This window comes from Homalodisca vitripennis, chromosome 8 (genome assembly GCF_021130785.1).
Source record: "Homalodisca vitripennis isolate AUS2020 chromosome 8, UT_GWSS_2.1, whole genome shotgun sequence".
Classification (NCBI taxonomy): Eukaryota; Metazoa; Arthropoda; class Insecta; order Hemiptera; family Cicadellidae; genus Homalodisca; species Homalodisca vitripennis.
Window position 1 is genome coordinate 37,940,225 of NC_060214.1, and position 5,793 is coordinate 37,946,017.

Genomic DNA, 5,793 nt, shown 5'->3' on the forward strand with positions numbered 1-5,793 from the left:
ACACATCTGGTACTTAAATTCCAGTTTGCGGCCGCTGCACTATTGCTGACCCAATCTGAAGTCCTATTGAAGACACACATCTGGTACCTAAATTCCAGTTTGCGGCCGCTGTACTATTGCTGACCCAATCTGAAGTCCTATTGAAGACACACATCTGGTACTTAAATTCCAGTTTGCGGCCGCTGTACTATTGCTGACCCAATCTGAAGTCCTATTGAAGACACACATCTGGTACCTAAATTCCAGTTTGCAGCCGCTGCACTATTGCTGAACTAATCTGAATCCACGTTGAAGACACACACCAGGTACCTAAATTCCAGTTTGCAGCCTCTGCACTATTGATGACCCTATCTGAAGTCCTATTGAAGACACACATCTGGTACCTAAATTTCAGTTTGCAGCCGCTGCAATATTGATGACCCACTCTGAAGTCCTATTGAAGACATACACCAGGTACCTAAATTCCAGTTTGCAGCCGCTGCAATATTTCTGACCCAATCTGAAGTCCTATTGAAGACACACACCAGGTACTTAAATTCCAGTTTGCAGCCGCTGCACTATTGATGACCCAATCTGAAGTCCTATTGAAGACACACATCTGGTACCTAAATTCCAGCTTGCAGCCGCTGCACTATTGCCCGTCCTCTACACTTTACAGTTGAACACAAGTCACTGGGGTTGCTGATTAATGGATTCAAGTTTCCTGCATTCTGTCTCTAGCTCTTCATAATTGTAATTTTCACTATTTGCTGTCATTTAATGTATAGTATAACAATAAAAATGTTCTCTTAAATCCCACTGTTTACTGGTCTAGATTATATAAAATATCAATATAGTTTAAGAATAACTATAACTCCTTTCTTTTATTATAAAATCATAGTAGGCTTACAATATGAATATCTTTGATATTTATTTATTAATTAGTTTATTGAAGAATAGGTCTTCGTGTTAGGCATAACTGAAAACTTTCAACTGGATGGTAAAAACCCTTACATAACTATAAAATCTACAGTGTTATTGTGACAAATAATCACATATCCTGTTTATCTTTAAGCTTAGAACATGTAACTTAACTTATTTGGGCAGTGATTGTCGCCAGCATACACCTGAGCTTAGAACAAATAGTTTTTCATCCATAAAATCCCAGTATAAATAAACCAATTCAGATACTAGTGTCATACGGTTGTCAAGAGACCCTACCATAAAACATCCCTTCAAGAGTTCTTGTTAATATTGATGGTAGTTACCATCAATGTGACCACCAAATAGGGAAAATTATTGAATTTGCATTCAACAAACGCAGAGATATTTGTGAGGCATCATTATTTGGATGAATTTTTATCATTATAAAATATTCCCACGGTTGAACCGGGCAAAATCTTAGCCCGCCATCGCAACCAGGGACATAATTTGGTAATACTGTAACTTTGTTTCAGCAAAATCAGAACAGCTACTACTAAATTGGCCATGTTTCAGAGGTTCCTTTCCAGTCAGAGGACCAAGGGTCCACGAAAGGACCTACGGCGTCCTTGACAACGACCGCATCAGTTTAGTGAATCAGAACTTTATTTCAGTTTGCAACCCCAGCCAATATACTTAACTTTTCCATGCATTTTTATTCCGTTTCGGCTTACACCCTACTACCAGTAAACATAGAATCCAGATGTTGTACTGCCACGAAAAGACGTAGTAACAGAGTGGTTTAGCGAGGTAAAAATCCATTATAGCCGGAACTTTATTTATTCATTCTTCCAACGGAATTACACCACTAGTACACGTAATAAGTTAAAAATAGTATAAACGATTAATAGCACTAATAATGTTTACATATATAATTAAATAACAAACAGTGTTAAAAATAAATATTCAACAAAACAGCGAATTAGTGATAAATATAAGTAAGTTAACAAATAATCAACAAAAAGGTAAAAAAAACAAAGAAAATAATAAATAGTTAAATATAAAAACGAGCAACAGTAATAAATGTGTGGTGTATGATAAGAACTAAATAACAACTAAGTAATAAAAAATATGACAAATGCAAAAGTAACAATATATAACTAGCAACATGCAAGAAAAGATAAATAATCAGGAACATGCGTAAACACAAATAATAATCAACAACATCTTAAATAAATAAACTTTGATTTACAGCCTATTGTATCATCACTACTGCATATCCTCTCATCAATCAAATAACTTCACCTACACTTCTAATTGGCTTGTGGAATTACTACCTGAATACAAGAAACGCGCTCCTGAAAAGCAGGGTGTCAACTTAAACGATTTAAGAAAGTGCCTCAAATAGAAACATACATTACTAATTCAACGCCTACCTGTGAATGCTGAGATGACTCATCATGACCTTCTTCATCGACCTCGTATAACTTTAAAGAAGAATTACTAGTCCTAGATATACACTTTGATCAGCTTTGCATCGACGTTAACCTGAATGATGAGCCTGAAGTTCTTCAGCAGCCGTTTGAAATTAGTTTTGCAATCACAGGTTGAGGTAACCTTACCTAATTCATTTTCTATAGAAGATCCTGCTACTTGGAATGTTAAGTTAAACTCAGTAGAGGACAATGATGAATACAAAACACAGTAGTGGACTTTTTAGAAATCCCAGCGAACTCACTATGATGGTAAACAAACATTGAATCGAAATTTCCTTAAGAGCACTTTTCCTAATGAGGTTGTTTAAAGAGATTTGTTATCGTACTCACAGTCAGGTGATACATTTTGTTGTATTGAATGCTATTTATTTCAACCAGGTGACGCAAAAACATTTTTTACAGGTTTCAGTGATTGAAAGCACAGCTTCGAACTAACGGTACTCAAATTTCATTTACATTTTCATGATCATAGGCATCAAATTCTTACGTAAATCACTAGACAAAAACAATTAATCAAGATTAATAAAATAACGTTTATGCAGTGTCAAGAAAAGGTAAACTTTTGGCGAACTATACTCCCAAGTATAGTTTCTTCTCGTGTACAGGTTTTTAGTAGTTACAGGTTCACCAAGGAGACATAGGACTCCGTATCAACTTCAAATTGTTTATATATTTATATTTATTTTTTTACTAAATTGTTAAATGGGTCAGTTTTTTTTAATTGTTGGCTGAGCGTTAGCGAAGCCTATCACTTGTGGAGCTGAAAAGATTTAATTTCTGTATGTCTGTCAGTCCGCATGAAATCTCGAAAACCTACTATGACCATGGACTTGAAGTTGTGCATGAAGCTTAATTTCTACCCAAAATTCGATGATAGTGCATGTTACTCCATGGAATTTCGCTGAGCGTAAGCGAATTATTTAACACTGGTCTTGTGGGCAACTATGATGGTAACGAGAGAATAGCTGAATAAATAAAAAAAAAAACTCAATACACCGATAAGGGAATAAAACACGTGACATTAACACATTTAGCCTAACATACCTACACTTACATAATTTTATAGTGTTTAATTGTATTATTTAAACAATAAATTTATTGAAATGTTAATGTATAATGTGGTATAAGAGATGTCATGAAAGTTTTATATGTAGACTTTAAATTTTGCATGAAAGTTCGTTTCTACAAGAATGAGTTTTATGGTGCGTCATTTTATATTTATGAAATGAGTTATAGATTGAAAGTTTTGCTTGCCACTTCATCAAGCCGTTACGGCACCTAGAGTGGCGTACTTCTTCTACCTTCTTGTACTTCAGACCGTAAGCCGCGTAACAGGCTTCGCTAAGTTTCGATGCTGTGGGAATTATTTCAACGACATTCTGTTTAGATATGGTTCATCCCATTGGTCTTCACCTGACTACTGCCATAAGTGACTAAAAGTTCCTTGTAATCATGCCAGGCCTGATCAGGCGAGGAAAAATATCTTGCCTATATAGAAATAAAATTTCACCCAAGTTTAATCCCATATAGATTATTTCGTTCTGGATATACTATCTTAGTAAAATGATTCACTGACGCTCAGCCAAATACCATGAAGGCACGTGAACCGTCGTAGGTCCGCAAATAAAGTTTCATTAAACTTTCAAGCCTAAAGCTCAATTCAGTATCGAGTTATCCCCTTGAGTTCATTCTGTTTTTAAGATATCCTGCGAAAGATTAGGCTTCGCTAACGCTTAGCCATTCCCTATGCAGGCGGACGGACACCCACCATCACGGAATCTACGCCATGAGCAGGGTGACCAGACAGATATTCCTGAAAGGAGGTCTTTTGGGTGTGAAAAAGGAGGACAGTATTTAAATAATCATATAAACTTTGCGAAAAAATGTATTATGCATTATTGAAAAAACACACATTTTAAATTAGTACTATGTTTAAGCATATTATAATGTACATAAAAAGCTCAAATTGAATTCGTTTTGGAATATAAATCGAAATATTATTAAAGAATATATTGGTGGATAAAAGTATTATCTGAGGCTATTATTTTGTTTGTCTCATAAGGTTATAATTAATTATCGTTATAATTTTCCCTTAAAGTTTAGAACTGATTTAACCCAAATTATTAAAATTAAATTGAAAATAATTTTTTGAAATGATTGGAATTACTTCATTGCATTGATTCATTACATTGTTAGCAAACTGTACTAACAGACATATACCAGATATTATCACTATAACAGAAAACATATATAAAGTATTACAACAAAATTAACCTATCATTCATAATACATAAATAGAAAATCAAGGGGTAGTAGCGCCAGTGCAGCCGAACCGATAGAAATAAGTGAGTGGGTGACACTATAGACAACACTCAACATACAACTGAATCTAACAGCAGTTCACATACCATGGCATTACGTGTGCGCTGCAATAACCTTTGGTCTATCTTTGGGACTTCAGAAATCGGAAGAATTTTGTAATGTAATGCTATAATTTTGGAACATTTTAAAGTCCCCAAAAAGCCGGACATTTTACTTAATTTTTTAGCCTGTAGGACAGAAGGACAAACATTAAAAAAGAGGACATGTTCTACTAAAGCCGGACGTCTGGTCACTTTGAATACCAGAGATTTAAAAGAAACTACAGGCAAAGTCAATTCATTGGTTTTTAAATTACCTTGCTGACAGACAGACCGAAGTGAAATTTCTCTAGCCTACCGAGAGATAAGCTTCACTACTGCTCATCTAATTACTTACGACTCTGACTACCTCTACCTATAAATAAAATTTAATCAATAAACTATGCTAATTATAAACAAAACATCCAAATATATAAATGTATACGGGAAGTACTACGCGATCTTAAACGGTAACACTTAATATCAAACTAATTGTAAGCGTTTTATGGAAAGACAATACGTTTAATAGCAATCCAATTGTTTTTCAGGACTACATCAAGTCGTATTTTCCAAGTCCGGTATGGTCTAGTGGCTAGGATACCTGGCTCTCACCCAGGAGGCTCGGGTTCGATTCCCGGTACCGGAATTTACTTTTTGCAACCCACAGTTGTCACCGTCGACTTTACTAACGTGAAATACTGCTTTTCAGATTGTAAATTTTCTGTTCAAAATAGGATGGATTTAAATTATTATTAAAAAAATGTTAATCAGAAAATTATTTTTCTGCCTGTAAACAAGTAGGCCTAACACTTTTAACAGTAGCCTTGCCTTATTTATGTTCCAAATGCAAGTTAATGTCTTGTTACGAAATGTATTTTCTTTTACATTTCGGTTGACGTTGATCAGGTGTAATAGTGGTTAAGAAATAGCAAAATGTGTTTTATTTGTATTTATTAATCAATGAAAGTTACATTTAATTTTTCCATATTCTGAGAAAG

The 5,793-nt window shown here is 34.7% G+C and overlaps 1 non-coding gene across 1 annotated transcript; it reads left to right on the forward strand.

Moving 5' to 3' along the window:
- Positions 1 to 5,369: 5,369 nt before the first annotated feature.
- Positions 5,370 to 5,441, forward strand: Trnae-cuc. The gene has a single exon. It is a non-coding gene; the product is annotated as a tRNA-Glu (tRNA).
- The last annotated feature ends 352 nt before the right edge of the window (positions 5,442 to 5,793 follow it).